Consider the following 14,304-nt stretch of genomic DNA (forward strand, 5'->3'; position numbering starts at 1 on the left):
GAGAATCAGAGAGAAGGAAACATGAGCTGATGCTTGCTGGGGCCTTACAACAGGGCAGGTGGCAGTGTGCAGGAGGGGGGCAGCCTGAAAAATACGTGGCAAGCAGACGCCATGTTTATGTCCGTGCGCTCAGCAGAGCATTACAGCAGAACTCGACAACAGATAAGCTCCTTGTTCCCTTCTTCTGGGCTTACTGTGTTGCAAACTTATTTGTTCAATTTCATTTTTCGCCGAGCCTCTCTCTCTCAAGGAGGTGGAAGAGAAGGGGACTGACCTTAACTGGACTCACAGGGTCAAGGTGAGGACAGAGGTCGTTGAATTTAATCTCCTCAACAGCCTTGCCAGGCAGGTATTATTATCAGTTGTTCCATTTCATAGATGAGGACACTGAGGCTCAGAAATGTTAAGTCACAACTAGGAAGAGGTGGGGTTGTTGTCACCAGTAGATACAGCCTCCCGCTCCAAGCCCCTGCCTTCCCCAGAGCTCTGACGTGGACAGTTTATCCTGCTTTTGTTTTCCCTGGGGAATCCCTCTTCTTCGAGCTGCTGTTGCACCTGCCCAGGTGCCCTTAGGTTCTTAAGAAATACAACCCGGGGACCTTTTGTTGCAAAGCAGGCATCAACCCTGAATCCAGCTTTTTCCCCACCCTTCCCAGGTACCTGACTAGATAATGCAGAGTAGACACCTGGAACCCCTACAGAAGCCTCTTCAAAGTCCAGAATACGAAGCCAGCCCTAGGTAGCCCTCTCTCCCCTGGGGCACCTCCTCTTTGCTCTCCAGAATCACAGGCCCACCAGCCCTGCCCCCCAACAGATACCTCTAGTCTCAACAGGCACTTGGGAGCCTTTCACCCAACACTGGGCTCTGCAAGGGACGGGAGCACAGGGGCTCTCCCTGTCACGATGTTCTCCTTCTGGTGTGTGGACCCCCCTCACCTTTCCCATTCGACCCTCCCCTTCTTGCCTGGGCAGGGTACCGGCCAGCCTTGTGGGGTCCTGGCCTTTTTCTAAACTTCCCACGCCTATCGGGGCATCTTCTTCTCTCTACTGTGTGTCCTGGATGCTGACAGAATCGGGGCCACCCCCTCTGAGGCTGCCCTGTCCCTTTCTCCTCTCCTGTTCATTTTAACCTGATTTTAACCCGATACAAGCATTATACCGGGGCCGAGGAGGGAGTACGGCATTTTCCCTGGCTTCATTCTTCAGGATGGATGCCCATCCTGTGGTGGCCAAACTGGATGGGATGTGTCCAGAGGGGCCACAGTTTCCCTTTCCAGGCCTATTGAGGAAGGGCCTGAGGGGGACGAAGAGAGTGAGGCTGTGGACTTGAAGGACCAGTTACCTGAAGGACAAGAGGGAAATACAAGTGTGTGATTTGAGACTTGGCTTGGGGAGCGTCACGGCAGGGGCACGGCGAAGGTTTGTGGGAGCTGGCGGGGCCCCGAGCAAAGCTTTCCTCACACGTGTACACCCCATCCATCCTTCCAGTCCCGAGTCAAGTCCCTTTTCCTCCACACGTCTTTCCCTGAAGGGTCCTGCTTCCACTCATCCCTCGCTTCCCTCCCTGAGTTTTCTAGCTACAGTCTACGCCACACACCGAAGCCTGCATACTATAATTGCTTTATCTGTAAATATCTTGGCTCCCTGACTAGGTGAGAAACTTCTGGAAGGCAGTGGCCTTGTTTTGTGCTCCACTGTTGGTTTAGGAATTACAATGCCGTATTTAGATGTCAGCACCCCATTTTCTCTGAGCTTACATTTCATGAGATTAAACCATGACCTAACTTTATTAGGTTTCGATTGGGGTCCACTAACTGCAGAAATCAGCTACCATCTTCTCATTGCATTGCCCAGAACTCCCAGATCATGGTCAGATTTTCACGGGTTAAGTCAATTTTGTGACCCAGTACTGTGAATTCCCGTTTGTCCAAGCAGCCCTCTTTTATAGCTTTATAAATCTAAGCCTCTGTTACACCTTATTTATGATCCTGGATAAAGCTCTTTCTTCCAAGATGTGAATGTCCTAACGATTACCATCTGTGATAAGTTCCTGTAACGGACAACTCAGAGTTGGGATTTACTGTACTACATGTTCTGCCCTTCATTCCTAGATATGCCCAGTCAGACCAAGTGGCCCGTTTCCTTTAAAGGTGAAGGAAAATTCTGATCCTGGGGAAGGAGCTGCTGGTGCCTGGAGTCAAGTCCCCTCGTGGCTTCAGATTTCCTTTAGGGCTGGTCATCCCACTGCTCTCTCCCTCCCTTTAGGGATCAGTGATGGTGAGCTGGGCCAAGAGAGCAGGTGAATTATCTCAGAGGCCTGTTTAATTATTTCACACAAATTTTTTTTTTTTTTTTTTTTTTTTTGCGGTACGCAGGCCTCTCACCGTGTGGCCTCTCCCGTTGCGGAGCACAGGCTCCAGAGGCGCAGGCTCAGCAGCCATGGCTCACGGGCCCAGCCGCTCTGCGGCACGCGGGATCCTCCCGGACCGGGGCACGAACCCGTGCCCCCTGCATCGGCAGGCGGACTCCCAACCACTGCACCACCAGGGAAGCCCAACTCTAGTGTTTTTACTGGAGACAAAATCAGGAGCTGCCAGGCTTCTTCTGTTCATAACCCAGATTAGGATTCCTAAATGTCTTCAGAAAGATTTGAAAGGATCCACGGAACAAAAGACGATCTCTCACATCTGTCAGCTAAAGATGGAGTAAAAGCGGGCAGGGGTTGGGTGGGGGGCGATGGGAGTGAGATGGAGAAAGATCTTCCTCGGTCAGCCCCTCCCCTGCTGCCATCACAGCCTCTTGGCCACAGCAGCTGAAGAACAGGGGTGGGGGTGGGAGAGAGGCAGAGAGCACCCCTTCCTATAGTCAGTAACACCCCAGGGGTGCCCCACGGGCACCTGCTGCAGAGCACAGGCTGTGGTTCATTACAGATCCAGCGCATTCGAGCCCAGCATAGCAGCCCAGAGCCAGAGGGGCGGGGGCAAGCTCACAGCCTCTGCCACGTCCCCCTGAGTCACATCCCACTGAGAGATGTAGGCTGGGGGTAATACACCACCTGCCACTCCCGGTCAAGATGATTAACTTAACCAGTTTTCTTGAAGGGCTCGGAACAGTGCCTGGCACATTGTGTTTGGTAAGTGAAGTTGAGTCTGGGTGGGGAAACGTGCTCAGACTCCTGGTTCAGTGCCTCCTAGGAGAGCTGCAGGCTAGAACCTCTACCCTTCTCACCTGGCTTCTAGAATAAAACTGGTATACAGGGAAAAAACTGTAGCATTGGACACATGACCAGAGCAGCTCCCAGAGCCGGCTCTCTTCCACACCTTCTTCTGTCCTCCCGTTGCTGCGTCACTCCTGTAACTTATTCTTACAGGACACACAGTTGACTAGTGATGCATTTACACATACTTACCGTCCTGAAAAGAAGATGCAGACACTGCATAAACAAATCCCTGGGGTCAGTTACAGCAAGACGCAGTTAGGACTTCAGGGAGGGGTGTGGCTACAAATTAAGTTCTTAAAACCGGGAGCCAAAGGAGCCAACACAAACACTGTTAACACTTAGACCATGTAGCTGGCTTTAAGATCAGTTTACACGACATCATTTTTTGCTTGCGAGAGGATAATTGAAAGGCCAGATGTTCTCAGTGTCACACATGCCAGCAAATCTGCACCAGTGTTTGGTTAAAAGTTTGCTAGGATAATTGGAGCACTCACTTCCTACGCTGGTCTTTGTAACCAGTTGAATTCTTCGCAGTATTGTTTTCGGGTTGCTTGATTCAGATCCGATATTTGGCTTTGACCTCAGTTTACCTCACTGCTCATTTACAAAGTATATATGCCAGTTATTTTCACACATTAGCAACAAAATGTCCTGATTAAATTGTAAGAAGAAAATGCAGCAATATCTCTTGCTAAGTGGAGGCTTAGCAGGATGCTAGGTGATGCTCTTCCTGGGCTGAAAAATGCCATTTTGATTCGGTTGAATCTAATGGTGTTGGGAGGATTATTAGAAATGTCCAGGCACATCATCCACTTTATTATCAAAACCCCATGAGCTAAGTATTATTATTGTCATTGTACAGTAAGGAGATTGAGGGCTCAGACCTATTTAAATAACGTGCCCAAGACCACACAGCTGGGAAACTGTAGAAACGGGATTAAAACCTAGCTCTTTGCTTGCTTCAGGCTCTCCTCCGCCCTTTTTACTGTATTATCCTGAACAAATAATGCCGTGAGGCACTTGTAGACGGTAAGACACAACGTGGCACTTGGCCACAGTCCATCAGCTCTTAACATAGATCTGATCAAGAGATCAGATCAAGAGATCGAGAGATCTTCCCAGAATGTAAGTCTGGTCAGTTCACTCCCCAGGTTAACATCTTTCAATGGCTCCCCAATGATCCTTAAAATAAAATCCAAATGCCTCCTCCGATAGCGTATGCTATCTGTGATCTGGCCTTGCTTACACTTTTCAATTAAATTCTTGCTCTTTGTTGTGGATGTCCACCCTAGCCCATCCTAAGCTCTCCACAAATATCTGTTTAATGAAGACTATACTCTGCCACTTGGTAGTCTTCTCAATATAAACCTTGTTCCCCAATGGCTGGGGGATTATTTCTGAGGCACCATCTGGGTCTTCTCCTTCTGAGATCTTCATAGCAGCAGTAGGTTCGAGTTTAAGTTGGCACTCAAAGAATACTGCTCACACCTAGGGTCTCTGAGGTGGAGCAAGCCTTCGTAGGAAGCTCAGATTTCCCCTGCAGGTTTAGGTTCTCAGAGGATCAAAGGTTCATGAACTCACTGTGTGTTTACATCTCCTCAGTCATCCCCTGATGGTCTCTTTGGACCATTCTCTAGACTCTCAGGGTAGGGGTGGCGAGAATCCTGTGTGCTTCCCTTGATTTCCACACTTGAAGTGTTGACATGTTACCTTTAAAAATTTGGGTTACTTTTTATTGATTTATCAAAGGAAGTTGTTCTTCAACAAAGCTCTTTATCTAAACTGGAGGGGACACACTTTGAAACGATCATGGTGTAGTCAGGATGAAAGATCTGATTGAGCACGTTCTGGCTTCTTCCCAGCTTTGAACTGCAGACACTGATGATCCAAGGAGAACAGTCAGGAAACTGGGGGTGTGGGACTGTGGTCTGTCTGCCCTGCGGGTCTGGGCCGGGAGGCAGACTTCTACCTCCAGTTCTGCCTCTAGTGTGTGAAACCCTAAGTCTCTTTCTCTCTGTGGGTCTCAGCTTCTTCATCTTCACCTGAAACAAAATTGTTGTGCTAGCTATAGACCAAGGACCCTTCAGCCTCAGTATTTTAAAATTCTATGAGAATTCAAATTGCTTTGGAACCCTTTAACTTGGATACTCTAATCTGAATTCTTTGGGGGCAGCCAGTTTGCACATCTTTTTTTTTTTTTTTTAAATACATTTATTTATTTTTGGCTGTGTTGGGTCTTTGTTGCTGCGCGTGGGCTTTCTCTAGTTGCAGTGAGCAGGGGCTACTCTTCGTTGCCGTGCGCGGGCTTCTTACTGTGGTGGCTTCTCTTGTTGCGGAGCACGGGCTCTCAGCGCGCGGGCTTCAGTAGTTGTGGCTTGCGGGCTCTAGAGCGCAGCCTCGGTAGTTGCGGCGCATGGGCTTAGTTGCTCCATGGCATGTGGGATCTTCCTGGACCAGGGCTTGAACCCGTGTCCCCTGCATTGGCAGGCGGATTCTTAACCACTGCACCACCAGGGAAGCCCTGCACATCATTTTATATACTACTTAGTTTGGTTAACTCTTTGTATTGCATATTTTCCAGCTGGCCATCAGATTTGCAAAACATTAATAAGTTGAAAATTCAAAATTGGATTCTCCATGTTCTGCTCTTTTGTTACCATGGTAAGTATTCAAGCTTTCCTGTGAGTTCTGAATTTGGGTTTGGGGGATGATAGGGGAAATGTGAGAAGAGCTGAGGGCTGATTGCGTGCAAAAGATTCGCCAGTGGTGAGCTCATGTGTTCTGAGTGTTATAAAACATCTGTTTGGGTATCAGGCACACTCAGTGGAGAGGGAGCTGGCCTTCAGAGGTGGTTAAAAATATGCCATGGCTTCCACAGATTAGACCAAATAGTTTCTTATGAACAGAGGTCACTTAAGGAAATTGGATTTCACAGGAAGAATATGAAAATAATCAGATGGAAAAAGAACAGGTCTGCCAAGTTTCTTCCGACAAATACCTTTACTCTCTGGCCTAGTTCTCCCCTTGATTGTCTTGTTTGGAGGTATTTCTCATGTTAAGTGGATTCGGTTTCCAAAGTTTGTTTTATGTCAGTTGTTTAGAATTAGGAGCATAATTTCTAACTTACATCACTCTTGTAAATGGGGGTTGGTTCTCAAGCTAGACCACAAAACTCATTGACGTGGTGAAGCAACTGACATCATTCTGCTGAAGTAGGTGCTCTGGTGATAAATGAGACACATGAACAATGAACGGATGGGGGGCTGGATAGGATGACTCCATCATGCTGCTTCTTCTGTCTGATTCTTCTCTTCATTTGTTAAGTCATTTGTGCATTCATCTTTTTGACAAATGGTTTTTGAGTGCCAACTGTGTCCTGGACACCTTAAAAGGTGCCACAGACAGCGCTGAGCAACCAAACACACTCCCGGCCCTCATGAAGAATATAGTCCAGAGGTGGAGTTGGACAGCAGTCAAACGTCCCACAGATAAATGGATCTCAGCAACCGTATTTGTGTTGTGTGACACTGGCCTTGGCTGTAGTTGACTGGACCAGGGGGTGGACGCCTAATCCGAGGTAGACCGGTCAGATTCTCTCTTCTGGGAGTTTGGAATTATGACTGAGTTTGCAGGTAGTTAGTTAGGGTTGATCCCTTGAATAGAGGGGATGTAAGGGGAAACTGGGGGGTGGCCATCTTCTGCCACAATCAGGGGGAAGCAGAGTTCTGATTCTCTCTCTTAAAGAGCTTTCCTCTCCACTCATTCTTCCACACCCTCGCTGTTGCTCATCCTCTGTAACTTCTAAGTATACCAGTCTTCCTGCTTTCAGCCTTTCTCTTTTCCAGTGATATTTTGGTTTCCATATAAAATGTATATATGTACACACACACATAACTAAAATGTGTGCACATAGATATACACGTTTGCATGCACATGGATACATAGAAGTATATGTAAGATGTATATATGCCTGTATATATAAAAATTTACATATATATATGCATAGACATAGACACACATTCAATGTTGTCTTCCTGCTTAAATTCTTCAATGTCTCCCCTCCCCACCTTCTACAGGAAATATCCAGGTTCCTCAGCACAGATCGGCCCTGCTCCCTTGGTATTTCTTTCTGCCATTCCATGCTGCTTTCCTTTATTGAACCACACACTTCAGCTTTGGTCCATCACTTGAAATGAAGACACCATACTCTGGCGACTCATTTAACAGCATCCATTCATAGGCCCAAGTCTAGGACAGGGACAAAGTGTCACAGAGACAGCTGTCTTGCCTTCTTCCTCTTTCCCAAAGCCAGAACTGAGGGCAAAGAGAAGGGTGTGTTGTGAGTGGTGATGCCAGAATCCTTCTCGGCTCCCTTTTCGCTACCACACACTTGCCCTGTCTATAAATCTCATATAATAGCCTGCCTTGTATGTGCTCTTCATGGAAAAGGATCCAAGGTCAATTCCTTTAGTTATTTGATTCATTCTGCTGACACACATGCTGGCCTGCTCTCCATAATAACTTCTTTGGATGCCAAATTTGAGGGTAAGATGAAAGCATGAAGGAAATATTTGGTAACAAGAGGAAACTAGAGAAATGAAAGGGTAGAAATAAAAATGGCACATCTTTAGTGGGACACTTGTAAACACAGGGTTTGTTAAGAACTACTATTGAGATAAGACTTATTGAAGAACAAAATTCCCCCTTTTTAATCTGATTACAAAGTTCTACATTTTCTTTGTGGAAAATTTGGAAAATGCACAAAGGAAGGAGGGTGAAGAGGAGGAGGGAAGAATTTCAGTGATTACACTCAGAGAGTTAACATTTTGTGCTCGTTCTTTCAGATCACATCCCTGCCCACCTCCACCCCCCAATACACACACAGAGTGGCCCATACATGTACAAAAATGGGATCATCCTGTATCAAAGTTTTTTCATAAAATGCTGTGACCATTTCTCCCCTGGCATTTTGTATTTTTTTAAAAAATAGATTTTATGCTTTCCAGCAGTTTATTTATTTATTTGGCTGCATCAGGTCTTAGTTGTGGCATGTGGGATCTTTCATTGTGGCGAGCAGGCTCTTCGTTGCGGCGCACGGGCTTCTCTCTAGTAGTGGCGCACAGGCTCCAGAGCGTGCGGGCTCAGTAGTTGCAGCACGCGGGCTTAGTTGCCCCGTGGCATGTGGGATCTTAGTTCCCCCACCAGGGATCGAACCTATATCCCCTGCACTGGGAGGGGGATTCTTAATCCCTGGACCACCAGGGAAGTCCCTCCCTTACCATTTTCAATATTACTTTCAATGGTTGCATGATCTTCTGTGACATGGAAATACCAAATGCAGTTATTAAATTCCTTATTGGGCATTGAGTCTGTTTAATTTCTAACTATCCTCACATTTCTAAAATAACTTCTGAAAAGTTCTAGAATCAATTGTTAATCTTTGATTTAGGATCTTTGCACCCAACTTCATATGTGAGATGGGCCACTTTTCTTTTGTTGCTCTTTTTGTCATCAAGGTAATGCTAACTTTCACAAAAGGAATTGGGAAGATTTTCATCTTTTGCACATGTTCTATATTTGTGAAATAGCTTAAGAGTTATTAGTTCAGATTGACACGTATACATTATTGATACTATGTATAAAATAGACAACTGATGGGAACATGCTGTATGGCACAGGGAACTCTACCTAATGCACTGTGGTAACGTAAATGGCAGGGAAGCCCAAAAGGGAGGGGATATCTGTATGTCTATGGCTGATTCATTTTGTTGTGCAGTGGAGGCTAACACAACATTGTAAAGCAACCATATTCCAATAAAAGTTAATAAAAGAAAAGAGTTATTAGTTCACTAAAAGCATGAGAAAATTCTCTCAAAATCTTTCTGGACATGCTGGTCTTCTATAGTGCAGCTCTTCAATGCCTTTAAAAGTTTTTGTCACAGGTATTGACCTCTTCAGGCTTTGTACTTGAGTCCATTTCCGTAATTTATCCTTTCTTGAAAATCATTCATTTCATAAGATTTTTTAATCCTTTGCATAGCCCTGCACTTTGTACACAGGAAATTCTTACAATTGAACAAATATCTTTATTTGTGATGATAAATACCCCTTTTGTCATTATCAGTAATATACATATTTACACGTCCTGACTTTTTTTGACTTTCAAAGATTTGTCAATGATATTGGTACTTCCAAAGAAATTTTTTTTTAAGACTTATTTCTCAGCTCTACTCTTTTTGCTCGGTTTTCATTAATTTGTTCTTACGTTCATGGATTCCTTAGTTCTGTTTTTGTAGATTTGTTTCATATTCTTTTCTAAGTTTTAACTGAATGCTCAGCTCATTGTTTTCATTTTAGTAATGAAAAAAATTAAGGCTGTGATTTTTTTCCAATTCCCATAAATTTTTATTGTGGTGAGGTGGTGGGAAAACCTGGCCTGTAAAAATTATACTTTTTTCTCCTTTTTCTGGTTTTCTTTGTTGCCTAAGTTATAGTAATTTTTTACAAATTTAAAAAATAATGTGAATTTTCTATTTGATGGGTGTACTGTTAAATAAATATCCAAAAATCTATTTTTATTAGATTAGTTAAAGCCTCTGTATCTTTTATTTATTTTCCATCAGCTTGATCTGTTGAAGTCTAGGAGTGGTGTGGGTTTATTAATTCCTCTATACCCCAATTTTAAACAATTGTATTTGCTCAAATTTTACTTTGCTGCTTTAGTCATTGGGCCACCCAAGAGCAGCAGGGGAGGGGGCCTCTCTCAGAGCAGTCTGGGCAGAGAGAATGTCTTCTGTTCCAAAGAATTCTCTCTCCCTGTTTGGTGGTAGCTTGTCTGCAGGAATGGCTGCCATCAATTCCTTCCCTCCTGTGAGTATGGGCCCCTCCCTCTGGTGAGGAAGAGTCTATTTCTCCACTCCCTTGAATCTGGCTTGTGATAATTTTGAATAATGAAATATGATGGAAGTGATGTTGTACTAGCTTTGAGACTGACGTTAAAAAGGGAGAGCACTGAGGACAGACAGGTGAGTGAAGAAGCCCTCTTGGACGTCTAGCCCAATATACCCCCGATGACTCCAGTCCTAGCCACCATCTGACTTCATGAGAGACCAGACCCCAAGTGAGAATTATACAGGCGAGTCAGGTCAACCCACAGAACTGTGAGAGGAATAGCAAAGTATTGTTTTAAACCACTATGATGTATTTACTTACTTATCTTATTATACAAGTTTCAGGAATACAGCATTATAGTTTAACATCTGTTTACACTACAGAGTGATCACCACCACAAGTCTAGTTACCATCCATCAGTATACAGTTGATCCCCTTCACCCGTTTTGTCCACCACCAACCTCTTTCCCCTCTGGTAACCACTAATCTGTTCTCTGTATCTATGAGTTTGTTTTTTAGATTCCATACATGAGTGATAACATACAGTAGTTGTCTTTCTCTGTCTGACTTATTAGCTAAGCATAATACCCTCAAGGTCCACCCACATTGTTGCAAACGTCAGGATTTCATTCTTTTTTTATGGCTGAGTAGATATACACACACCACATCTTCTTTATCCATCTATCCATTGATAGACACTTAGGCTTTTTCCATACCTTGGCTATGGGAAAAAATGCTGCAATGAACATAAGCGTGCGTATGTCTTTCTGAATTAGTGTCCAGAAGTGGAATAGCTGGGTCGTATGGTAGTTCTAGTTTTAATTTTTTGAGGAATCTCCATACTGTTTTCCATAGTGGCAGCACCAATCGACATTCCCACCAACAGTGCATGAGGGTTCCCTTTTCTCTACACCCTCTCCAACATTTGTTATTTCTTGTCTTTTTCACAATTGCCATTCTAACAGGTGTGAGCTGATATCTCATTGTGGTTTTGATTTGCATTTCTCTGATAACTAGTGATGTGCCTGTTGGCCATCTATGTCTTCTTTGGAAACATGTTTATTCAGATCCTACGCTCATTTTTAAAATCGGGTTGTTTGTTTTTTTTGGTTGTTGTTGAGTTGTATGAGCCTTTATATATTTTGGATATTAACCCCTTACTGGATACATGATTTGCAAGTATATTCTCCCATTCAGTAGGTTGCCTTTTCGTTTTGATGATGGTTTCCTTCATGGTACAGAAACTTTTTAGTTTGATGTAGTCTTATTTATTTTTGCTTTTGTTTTCCTTGCCTTTGGAATCAGATCCACAAAAATATTGCTAACACTGATGTCAGCGAGGTTACTGTTTATGTTTTCTTCCAGGAATTTTATAATTTCAGGTCTTATGTTCAAGTCTTTAATCCATTTAGAGTTAATTTTTGTGTATAACATAAGATAGTGGTCTAGTTTCGTTCTTTTGCACGTGGCTGTCCAGTTTTCCCAACACCATTTGTTGAAGAGACTGTCCATTCTTCATTGCATGTTTTTTGCTCCTTTGTCATAGATTAATTGTCCATATATGTGTGGGTTTATTTTTGGGCTCTCAATTCTGTTCCATTGATCTATGTGTCTGTTTTTGTGCCAATACAATCTGTTTTGATTATGATAGCTTTGTAGTATAGCTTGAAATCAGAGAATGTGATGCTTCCAGCTTTATTCTTCTTTTTTAAGATTATTTTGGCTATTTGGGGTCTTTTGTGGTTCCATACAGATTTTGGAATTATTTGTTGTAGTTCTGTGAAATATTCCATTGTAAACCACTATGTTTAGAGTGGTTTGTTACAGAACAATACTGAAATAACTCATCGCTTTGCCTAGTAGGGCCATTCCTGGTTTGTGGAGCTGAGCACAGGAGTTGTTGTGGGTTTCTCTTTCTTTTGGACTCTGAACTTGGCACTCTTCAAAGGTTGGTAAGGATCCTGATCTGTGCTCTACTCATTGCCTATTGCCTGATTGGCTAGGACTTCACATGGCTAGAATCCAAGGGTCCCCAGGAGAAAGATAAGCTCACTGGATGAGAGAAAGATATAACCCCAAAGGAAACCATCACAAATTTCCCTTTTTGTTCTCTTGACGTTACTCTGCATTATTCATTATGAAATGTAGGCTGTTATGGTGATGAGAAAAGGTTGAATTGGGGGAAGCCTGGGAATGATGTTTCAATATTGAAGGGATTTTGCCTGTTTACACACTCGTGCGAGCTTACTTATATGAGCTGGGCCTGAGACATCCTGTCACCTACTCCCATGCTGCCAGTGGGTAGCTCAAGGTTGAAAGGTCTCCCCTGCTTCTGCAGTGAAGTGGAACACATATGCTCCAATTATCATTCCAACCTGAACGTCTTTAAAAAATATTTTAATAAGTACCCTGCCAGAGAGGAAACACAGGAAGATAAAGTAGCTGCCACCCAAATGCAGATGAATAAACTCTGTCCCAAGGTTCCATGAAAGGTTGCTAAGGGGCCATGTCTCACCTATGTCCAAAGTTACAATGAATTACTTGCCATGCAAATGAATGAATTAGTAAGTCCAAGTAGAGAAGGACTCTCTCTAATGGCTCCTGAGGAAGGTCAATATACCATTGCAGTCAACAAAGACAAAAGCGTACATGGTGACATAAGGAACTGTATTTATGTCTCATCATTATATAAAACCTTGGCATATTATGTCTGCACCTGTCTAGTTCTAACTGACAAATCTTAAAAAAAAAAAAAAAAAAAAGAATAGGATTGGAGAAAGGAGATTCGGGAAAAGTGATCAGGTGGCCAAAGGGACTCAAAATTCAGAGTGTTCAGGGTAGTAAGATGAAGGTATATGCAGAGATTCCATGGGTCATACACTTCAGAGATGGAATTAATTGAAAACATTTGTTGATTCAAGAGGAAGCAAATGGTGCTGAATGGTCTGACCTGGTGTAACATGCCCTAAATATTGTTTCTTAGATTTGCGTTTCTAAAAACCAGCCATTGGTATTGACCATCCTCTCATCATTGGTGGCATCCAGTTCAATGTACTCTGCATGGGTCCTGCTAAGCAGTGCAGCAATTATTTCTCCAAAAAGCCTGGATGGTTCTCAGTAATAATGTTGCTTTCATGCACTTTTCTAAGATTTAGAAAAACAGTGTGGCATGGTCATGCTGAGTGAGTGAAAGTGTGACCCAGGATGAACTAATTTTACTCACAGCCTTCCTTCTCTCCCTTTCTGTCTCTTCCAGTTAACAATCTTGAGTATATTTTCCCTGTCGTTGTCCATAATCCCAGTTAAATGACTCTGAGTGCTTAGAACTATCATTAATGTAGTCTTTCTATTTATTATTTTATTTATGTTGAGGTATTTGCCTTAAAAAATTTGGTGCCAGAAGATAAACTGAGATTGCTTAGCCAAGAGTATTATTTAGCTTGGATGTGAAATGTAAAATTATGAAATTACTTATTCATCTGGTGCATAGCTCCGGCCTCATCCTGCTCCATAGATAGAAGCTCATGGATGAAGGTTTGTTTTCTTCTTTTGCACAATGTGAGGAATCCCATCTTTAGGACGCATTCTTTTCCCATGCCTGTAGCTATCAAAGTGCTTTCCCCAAGTGGAGAGAATATTAATTAAAAAATAAAGAATATTTTGCTTTTGTGATTGCTGTATTGTTGCCAGTGAGACATAGGTATGTGTCTTTTAGGTTCTCAGCATCTCACACATGCACCATTTTTCTATCCCATGACCCTGTCATAATGGCTAAGCTCCTTATTTGAGGGACCAGTTGCTTGTTTTGAGGTGAAAAGTTTCATACTAATTGCATCTCCTATTCACCAAGCCAGGCTTAGTACTGATTGTTTTATATACATCATCTCATTTTGTGCACCTAATTGCACTGTTGGTTAATATTATTACCGTGATTCAAAAATGTATAAGTGGGCTCAGAAAGGCTAAGTAATTTGTCCAGGGTCTCTGCACGTTAATGATGGAGCACAGCTATAACTCCAGCTCTGTTTAATGCTGAAGTCTTTCTTTTGAGCAACATGTGCTTTTAGATGGGAATGAATCTAGGGCAGAAGGATTCAAAAAGCATGGCTACTTAAAGAATTGGCCACCAGTAATATTACACATTTGAGAATCTGCTTTGGGTCCTGATACCTCCCCGCTCCCACCATTCTCTT

At 43.3% G+C, this 14,304-nt stretch overlaps 1 protein-coding gene across 2 annotated transcripts in view; it reads right to left on the reverse strand.

Moving 5' to 3' along the window:
* ANTXR1 (ANTXR cell adhesion molecule 1) overlaps positions 1-14,304 on the reverse strand; it is a 241,700-nt gene that overhangs the window by 2,967 nt on the left and 224,429 nt on the right. Inside the window, exon 18 of one of the 2 annotated variants that reach the window (XM_022561341.3) lies at positions 1-14,304. This exon is cut by the window's right edge and continues 26,350 nt beyond it. The exons of the other annotated variant lie outside the window; for it this stretch is intronic. The gene's annotated coding sequence lies outside the window, so the exon portion shown is untranslated. 2 annotated transcript variants of the gene reach the window in all.

This window comes from Delphinapterus leucas, chromosome 13, assembly GCF_059928025.1.
Source record: "Delphinapterus leucas isolate spDelLeu-1000000601 "Yukka" chromosome 13, BTC_Dleu_Yukka2, whole genome shotgun sequence".
Taxonomy (NCBI): Eukaryota; Metazoa; Chordata; class Mammalia; order Artiodactyla; family Monodontidae; genus Delphinapterus; species Delphinapterus leucas.